Below are 9,203 nucleotides of genomic sequence, written 5' to 3' on the forward strand. Positions count from 1 at the left end.
GTCTCAAAGCAGGAGGTGAGCACGAACCGATCTGGGGCTCGGAAGGGGTGCCGGGCTGCGCCCCTCCCCTGGGCGAGCGCGGCTCTGGGGGCAGCGGGGCGGGGACGGGCGCGGTCCCAGGAGCCGCTGGTCCCCTTTTATTCCCCGGGATCCGCACCTGGGCGCGACGCCCGCACAGAGTCCCCCGGCAGCTCTCTCTGCCTTTTCGGGCTCTTTTCAATTTCTTTCGGCACTAATGGGGAGGCAGCTGCTGTCAGACGGCTGATGCCGGGCTGGTGGCAGGCTCCGCGCATTGTCTGCCGTCTGAACAGACGTGCGATTTATTGGGGTCTAAGGGGGGGATCTGTCTGTCTTCCCTTCCCATACATTTACTTACGGCGTTTAAGGGCTAAAGACGAGATCTGTCAGCCCGGGAGCTGCGGGAGGGTAAAGCCCTTCAGACAGCCCCTCTCCCTAATTCCCAGCACTGTGACTCACCTGCTTTCAGATCTTGCCTTGTGCCTTGGACTGTGATAAAAGAATGGCAACAACAATAAAACCTACATAAAACAGAATCTTCCAGCACCCCCCAGTCTGCACCAGGACATTAAAATACTTTTTCTGAACCTTAAAACTGCACTCACAATGGAGTGAGAAAGGCTCACTGAAAGAATGCTTGTAAAACCTTCTTTTTTTTTGAAGGAAGGAATAGCCACTGTCGTGTAAAGTGAAACAGCACCCAGCACGGATCTGTATGGGGACAGCTCTGTTAACACCTTGTCCATGAGCAGGCCACTCTGACTGCAGTTAGGGCTTATCCCAAGTGAAAGCCAATTAGATGAACATGGCAGTGAAAAGAGGTGTTTTGTTGCTCTCTGAGGGTACCCTTTTCATAACAATCCTTATTTTCTAAAACTTTGAGCTGGTCTGCACCCTGTTTGAACAGAGCTGTCAGTACAGTCATTTAGAAATGGATGCTGTTCAAGTGCAGCCCCCTGGTGCACAGGCACAGCTGTGAGGGGTGGCAGGATGAAATAATATGGACACAAATATTGCTACAAGGGCTTCGGGATGAACACAGCTGCTGCTGTGGATGAAAATTAGCTCTACTCCATAAGCACCTTTACACATGTACAAGGGGCTGCACTGGATTTTAAGCAGATACAGGCGAAAGAAGTGTGGAATTGTTATCTATAAACCAGCCTTTGCCGAACAGTTCCCAAGTGAGAAATGTTCCCAGTGTAATCACTCTGGGTCCAGTTCAACAGTCCATAAACAGGGGAGTCCACTGGAATTTTGTAAGGATAAGCTATTTTGAAACAAGCTTCTGTCTCTCCCTGAGAGTAAAAATCATTTATCTGCTTGGAACTAAAATGAAGCACTTCTCCCCTCTCTCCCCACTCCCCCTTCTTACGTTATTATTATTTTCTTCTCAGTGTGTTTACTTGCAGGAAAAAAAAAAAAACACACCCTCCTACCAAGCCTATCTACAAACCTTATTTGCTTCCACTCCTCACTCTGGTTAGTATCTCTTTTTGGGAACACACATGCTGTGTATTTGGGGTAGGTTAATAGCGAACCTTTCTTCCTTGTAAGCACACGACTCAAATCAGCACCTCTGGGAAATGCATTGACATTGCCCAGCCTGTAGCAGCTCGGTGCCCCGGGACCAGCCCAGGTCTGCTCGCACCTCCTGCAAGAAGGGTTTTTGCAGCACCGGGCTTTGGCTTTTAATGTTCCTTTCAAAGGGCTTGATTGATTGCTGTTAATCCTGTGAACAACTTCGGGGTTGTTAACAGGACTGCCCGCATTAGCAAAGGTACTCGCATACATTAGTATGCTCCTCGTCCCCATGACGTCAATAGACAGCTTTCCAATGACTTCCAGGAGGGCTGGATCAGGCCCTTGCTAGCAGCAAGTTTTTAATGAACACCGTTTGATGCAGGAAAGGGAGGAATAGTAATACATCAGTCCCAAATATCTTCATTCTCCAGGAAACAAGCAGGTAAAGAAGAAAGGCAGGAACAGGGTGAAAGGTTGCCAGAGGGGGATGCTTCTGCTCAGCGTCAAAACTCTGGGCACAGAGCACACGGAGCCACTGTTCACCAAATGATAGCAAAGAAATGGGAGGCCACTCTTCTTCCAAGTAAATAACGTGTGTGTGAATTATGCTTCTAAAGAGAAATTTATCCTCCTTTAGACCTAGGTAGCTAAATCAGCCCATGTACTCCCAGATTCTCTGCTGGCTTATTATACTGCAGTTTTCCTAATAAAACATGAAACTATTAAGAGCGAGAATGCATGTTGTAATCACAATCTGCAGATGCAGCTCTCAGCCTTATTACATGCCTCAGCCCCATGAAGTCCCGCTCAAATGGGATTGTTTACCTCAGCTTGGTAGGCTTTCCAAAGAGTGCAGGCAGAAGTGGGGGGAGCTGTTAGCTGCATAACCAAATGAAATAACTGAGAGCTGCAGTGGGGACCTCTGATACAGACAACAAAAAGAGGGGGACAGACATCCATGGTACTCTGAATGAAAACCTGAGCATCGGGGTGCGGGTCCAATCCTAAAACATCTAATCTGCATTATCGTTAATTAGTCTGCTGTGGTCAGAGAGATTATTCATCTGAAGAAGGATTACTCCTGTGAATATTTTCAAGACTGGTCCCTGAATTAATGTGTGAATCAGGGTTTCTTTTTTCTATCATTTTTTTTTTTTCCCTCTTGCTTTAGTTAGAATCAAGAAGGTTGGCTGAGGAGAAAAATGAAAAACTATTCACATCCAAAGGATCTTAGTACTGGATCGTAGTCAGTGTAAGCAACAAAAGGTATAACTGCTATAAAAGGTATCTTTGTTTTTGCAGGCTTTTTGTTATTAAAGTAGTGCTGGTGAGAGTTTCAGGTGGTAGACTGAACACTGCATACAAACTGGGGGGTTAATAAAGGACAGGAAAATAGATGAGAGTGTGTATGTGTGTGTTCACATGTGTGTTTGGACACAGGATTTGTGCAGACACATACATACACATAATTACATTTCACTCCATGAATTCTGCTATTTAAACAAAGCTCTCCAGAATATTCCTATTACCCATTCTGTGAGCACTGTAAACATGTTGTCGGAGTCCTTTGAAAAGACTATCAAGTTTATTATCTCCCCATCCCCTTTCCATAATATGTATGTCCCTGTACGTAATGAGTAATGAAAGCAGGCAAGCTTGCATTGTGGGGACTATAATGCTTCATGTTAATACGGCCCTTTTCATCACCAAATCATTGTGCAATCATTAACAAATTAATGCTCACAGCGCCCCTGTGAGGAAGGGAGATTTCAGTTTAATAGGAACCCTTAGCACTGGCAATTATAAAGGTTGCTTGAGACTTCCTACAATAAAATCCTGTTCAGTTTGATAATCTGCATATGGTTTGTCTGAAATTAACCAACTTGGGTGCCTGTGCTCTGCTCAATTTTTTTTAATCATTTCTGGAAAATTTCAGCTGGAGCTGTTTGTCTGCTCCTGAGAGGAACCCGGAGGAGAAGTGGGCTGGCTTGAACTGAGTCAAATGAGATGCTTTGCAAAGCTCTCCTGTCCCCATGCTTTACAGCATGATACTAACAGCTGACAGGAGGTGAAGATCTTTTTCAAACCTTTTTGCTATCTTGGGGAAAATCTGCCCCAAAGTGGCCAATTAAAAGCCTTGGGAAAATGGCAGTGCTCACACGCTCACTAGAGATGCAGATTTCCAAACCAGGCTACCCAGTGACTCGATTCTCATTGGGAAAGCTGTGGCAGAGACACCAGCTACATCTGCCATTACAGCGCTGCCCTGGGAAAGACCAGAAAAAATTGGAGCCTGGATACCTGAGACTAAAGTAAGGATCTTGTCTTCCCTGTGCTTTCATGGATTGTCAGGAGATCCCACTGTGAGACTACAGCAGAAGGTGAAAAGAGACAGCTGGGGAAAACTTAGGAAAGCAGAGATGAAAAAGGAGGCTAGAGATGGGATGGGAAGGGGCACAGATAGGAACAAACTGGGGTTCAAGACTGGGGATAATCTGTATACCAGCAAGCAAAGTGGGTGCATAGCACAGGGCTAAGAAATACACTGTCTTCATCTGAGCATGATCCTTAGCCTGGGCTTTGTCCCATATCAGCCTTCCATACCCCTTCCAGGGGAAGGGGTCAGCACAGAAGGTCAGCACAGACCAATGGGGTGTTTCCAATAGGTGGTATGGTTGAGGCTTGTGTTTTTACTGAGCTAACTCATATGGATAGGTGGTGCCATGTCATTTGATCCCAGGGTTTAAGAATTCCCTGGTTATTTATTAGTGTTGACCCAGTTAGCTATGGAAAGCTTGAGGAGAAAAGGTTGTGTTGAGCTGTAGCAGTCTGCTTCTCAGTAGGAAAAATCTGGGAAAAAAGGTGAGAAATGAAGGGAGATAAACAAGAACAAAGGGGGGATTAGTGTACAGAATACAATGTAAGAAAATACCAGAAAATAAACTGTGGAAATGATAGTGAACTGGTGAGCTTGTGGGGATGGCAAGCTCAGTGACAGAGGAGTGAAAAGCTAAAGCAGGAAAAAGAGACGGATTGAGAGGGAAACTCGATACATTACCGGGTCTGGGAGGAGGAGTGCAGAATCAAACAGGGATGGATCTGCGATAGGGATAAGTGAGAAGAACAGGAGAATATCTCTGCCCCGAAAAGCCCTCTGTTCTGCTCTCCGAGAAACGGCAGGCAGAATGCCCTGGTCCTCTGCAGTCAACAAACGGTACTGCACCTGCAATCTACTCACGAATGTCCGTGCAATTAAAAGCTGAATTAGAAAGCATCTCTACAGCAAAGGCTAATCCAGATTGTGCACGAAATCTCCATTCTGGAAACTCTTAATATTTTAAGTGTTTAAGTGCTGTTTGTGTGTGTATATGTGTTCACAGTTATATTTATTATTCATGAGGCAGAGAACTGCAAGAAGCTGATTTTTTTTTTTTTTTTTTTTTTTTTCCCTGTCTCTCCTGTTTGGGATTTGGGGATTTTAAGTTAATTTAGGTGAAAGGCTGATTTCAAGCCACTTTTTTGGGAGTGTTGTCCTCCCACGCCTCTAGTCACAGTCAGTGCATATTCTTGAAATTCAGTCCTGTCTCTGAAAAGAACTTAAGCAGCTAATTCATAGTTGGGCACACAGCTATTTGCTGAACTTTATAGACAATCAAGTGTGCAGAGTGTGTGTGTGACATTAATGTCCAAAGTCACTGGTCACTTTTAAAGTGAAGGTTTACAGCCTCTGGGGAAGCAGGAAGAAAGTCAGTGCTTAGATTCAAAGTGTCCTAGTATCCTGTGGCACGTTTTACTTCTGAAGCTATGCTGGATCTCATGTTGAACGATGGTATGTTGTAGGCACAGTCTCAATATTGAATTTGTTTGCATGAATGAACACTTGTTTTACAAAACCCATTCTTGCTTCTATTTTATTCTCAAAGTAGCCGGAGGGAATGTCAGTCAGGGTCCAGAATCAAGGCTGCTGACTTCATGTAGCCTCATTCTCATGCAGATGCATGGTGGATGATCAAGTGTTGAAAGCATGTGAGGAGCATGTGTGTGTGCCTCTGTGCACGTGCACACGTGTGTATGGAAATGTTGTAGAAAGAAGGGAATCTAAAGCCAAGTGTGCAAAAATGCTTCTCATCAACTGTCTGTTAGAATTTCATAGTATACTTAAAGAAAAATATTTTTTCTTATTTTGTACTACTTCTGTCTTTTTCTATTTCTCTCTCTCTGTGCAAAACTTTACCAATCTATCAGTTCTCTATTGTCTAGTTTATAATATCTCTTCTTGCATTATTTGTTACTGTTGTTGCAAATATGCTTTGTTTCCTTAATAGTCAATTTTTAAAATCCATTCTAGAATTTATGAATGCAGTAAACTTTAGATCTTTTCTTATACCTTCTTTTAATTTCAATTTTTTTTCATTCTGTTTCTATTCTGGATAATGAATCACCTCCAGCACTGGCCGTCTTCTAAATGCTGGACATGCAGATAGAGGCTGGAAAGGAAATAAGCAAGGATATACAAACTGCCCAGGGCTTCATCAGCAAAGAGAGAGACTACACGTGCTTTCAGTTAAATGCATAGCCAACTCAACATTAATAAGCTTGTGGAATAAATACAGAAGGTGGTCTAGCTTCTGTGCATGCACATAAATGTGGATTATCTAGGAACGTACAGGGTCTTGGTCACTTCAAAATTACTTTTCCATCTGGGAGCTGTTTTCATCTCAGACATCCTTCCAGGATCTCAGGGAAACTGCACATTGCCTCCCCGTGAGCTTCTTAAAGTAATAGCTGTAGTACAAGTGACAGCATAATACAAAGACTCAGGCTCTGTTTGCTCCATTGACTGCAATAGGAGGGTGAAGAGGTCTTTTCCTGTATTTTCAGCTGGTGGGTTGTGCTGGGCCTCACACCTGTGCTGAAATTAGAACAGACAACTTTTCATCCTTTGTGCTTTCTGCAGGTATCCACTTAATTTATGAGTCTCAGTTAGCTCTGTAGTAGATACTGAAAGATAGGTGTTATCAATGTCTGTTCATCCCTCTGGATCTCTAGCTGAGAAGGAAGTGGTAGATTTGAATTCAGAAAGCAGAACTGCAAGGTCTCTAGTAGGCTGCAAATGAGAAAAAATGTTTAGAAATGGTCTGCAGATGGACTGGAAAAGGGGGAGAGAGTGAAATTGAGAGGAAATGCAGAGATGAAGAGAAAAACTGACTTACAGGAAAGACAAAAAAGACAACAATAGAGCTACAGCCCTGTGAAAGATCTATGGAGACTTGGTGAGGAAATGGGTTAGAATAAGAAATCCAGAGGTTATCAGATAAGAGCTGTCTTTGTTAAGACACTGAGGCCCTTCTGAGGGTCTCTGTCTTCAAAATCCATTAGGACACTGATAGAATGTTCTAGCTCCATCTACAGGGGCTCTTCATGGAGGCTGGAAAATTTTTGCTGCTATATCAACTATTACATGAACTGTCGTGACAAAATACAGTGCAATGAATCTAAAGATTTCATGAGCATTTGAATTTATCTATACCAAAAATTACATAAGATGAACAGCAAAACTTGTATATGGATTTGCATACATATATTAACATTTTAATAGTTAAGTATTTAATGGAAACATTGGCAATTCAAGCTTAGAATGGACAAGCATTATTTTCACATACAGTTAGAAGTCAGTATTTTAAATGAATGCATGGGTAACGAACAATGGATTTTAGTCTTCCACATACTAGACTGATTAGGTCTCCCATTGATGACTAAATAATAATCTCAAACCAATACGAGAAGTTAAATGAAATATTTATATTCAAGTGAGGATTGATTAAAGAGTTAGAATCAGAATAAGAGAATGCCTGCCCAATAGCTCTGCTCCCAGGTGGCACACAGCCTGAGAGGCACAGAGGAGAAACTGAGAGAGACCTAGTAGCTCCTGGAAGGCAGAATTTAACTTTGTTTTCCAGAGCCAATAGATTTTGAACAGAAAAGGCCTGCTCTTTTTCTCATCCTGTGGCAAGGCAAAGCTTATCTTTCTTCATCTGAGGAAAAGTCCAGCTGACTAATTAGAGGGGTGCATGGTGTCTGTTTTCTTGTATTGTGGTTTGAATAGAATGAAGACCCCACAGAGAAAGAAGTGAGATTACTCTACTCTTTCCTCAGAGCTGAAAATGAACTGCAAATGGCAACCATGCATGGCATTGTGATTGTTTATGAAACTAGTGGGGAGAGATCTTTCCTCAGTGATGCTCCTAGGAGAGAATTCTGTTTCCTTGGACAACCAGGAACAGGCCACAGGGGAAAGCAGCTAATATAAAGATATCATGAGTCTGAAAAACATGAGTAATGAGATAATACACCTGCACATATCGAATAATTAAATGTCTTCGGGGCTCGTTTGTTGTGAAATAGAACATTTTTGAAAATAGATGTTCATATTTAAGTCATCTTTTTACTATCCATGGAGCTAATATCAGCTGAACTTCTATAAGTCTGGCCTGTGTACCTCAGGCAAGCATAGTCCCACCTACATTTGATCAAGCCGAATTGTGAGAACGTGAAAGCTTAGTTGTCTCCAAAGTCATCTGAAGTGTTCAAATTATGGCAAGGGCCTTTCTGATCAAAAGAAAATGAATTTCCATTATCAGAAGTAGGCTGGATTTCAGAACACATGGGAGCTCGACTGAAAATGTAGATACAATTTTTGATGACTATGTTTTGCAGAGAATTATTTCTAGGGAGCAGGTGCTGCTGTCCAAGGGCCATTGGTTCCTAGTATCTTTGCCTCTCCTGAGCTTTACAGAAAACCTAGATCAGGTTTCACAGCCTGCGTTTTTCACAGAAAAACGCAGCTTTTTTTTATCTGAAGGGGAGAGCACTTTCAAGCAAATATGAATTCTTTCTCTACTGATAAAATATCTTTATTTATATTGGGTAAGAGTCTGCTGTTTCATGACAAATACTTGAATAAGAAACCATGCCACAGTTAAATTCCTCCATTCTGCTGTTTGTTTGTTTGTTTTTAATGAAAATGTGAACTATATGAAGGCAAAACCTCTCTGTAAACACAGTGAATCCAAGTCACCACACCAGCTGACATGCACCTTAGAACAACAACAACAACAAAACCCAAAAACTAAGATTCATCTTAAATATTTCTATGCACTGAAAATGAACAGAGAATCAGTATTATTACCTTCCTGTAATATTTCAAAAATGTAAGTATATACTTTCAAAGAACTCTTCAAGCTGTCATACCCTCTTTCCTTTCTTGCAAAGCACTCGACTTGGTCAGCAGCAGATTACGTACCAAATTATCCCCAGTTATCACATTTCATTGATTTTGCTATTCTTGCCTTGGAGAATATTGAAGGTTTGAAAATCAGAAGTCAATAATGTCAGGTAAGCTAGGGAGGGCAGTGTGCCTTCTGATGAACCAATTCATCAGCTGAACAATCTCAACATGCTCCCTAATATTGATCTGAATATTCTTGAATATTTCTGCCACGTCTTGCTTTTAACTGCTTTAATTTCTATGGTAACATTAGTCAGATTTGGTACTTCAGGTTGTGTAACCTGGAAGACGCTGTTATTAATGAATTCAAATGTGAGCAGGAGCCATGCTGAGCAGCATTAGTTCCCAAAGTTACCTGAGCACAGAACAGCAT

Source organism: Tetrao urogallus, assembly GCF_951394365.1.
Source record: "Tetrao urogallus genome assembly, chromosome: Z".
Lineage (NCBI taxonomy): Eukaryota > Metazoa > Chordata > Aves > Galliformes > Phasianidae > Tetrao > Tetrao urogallus.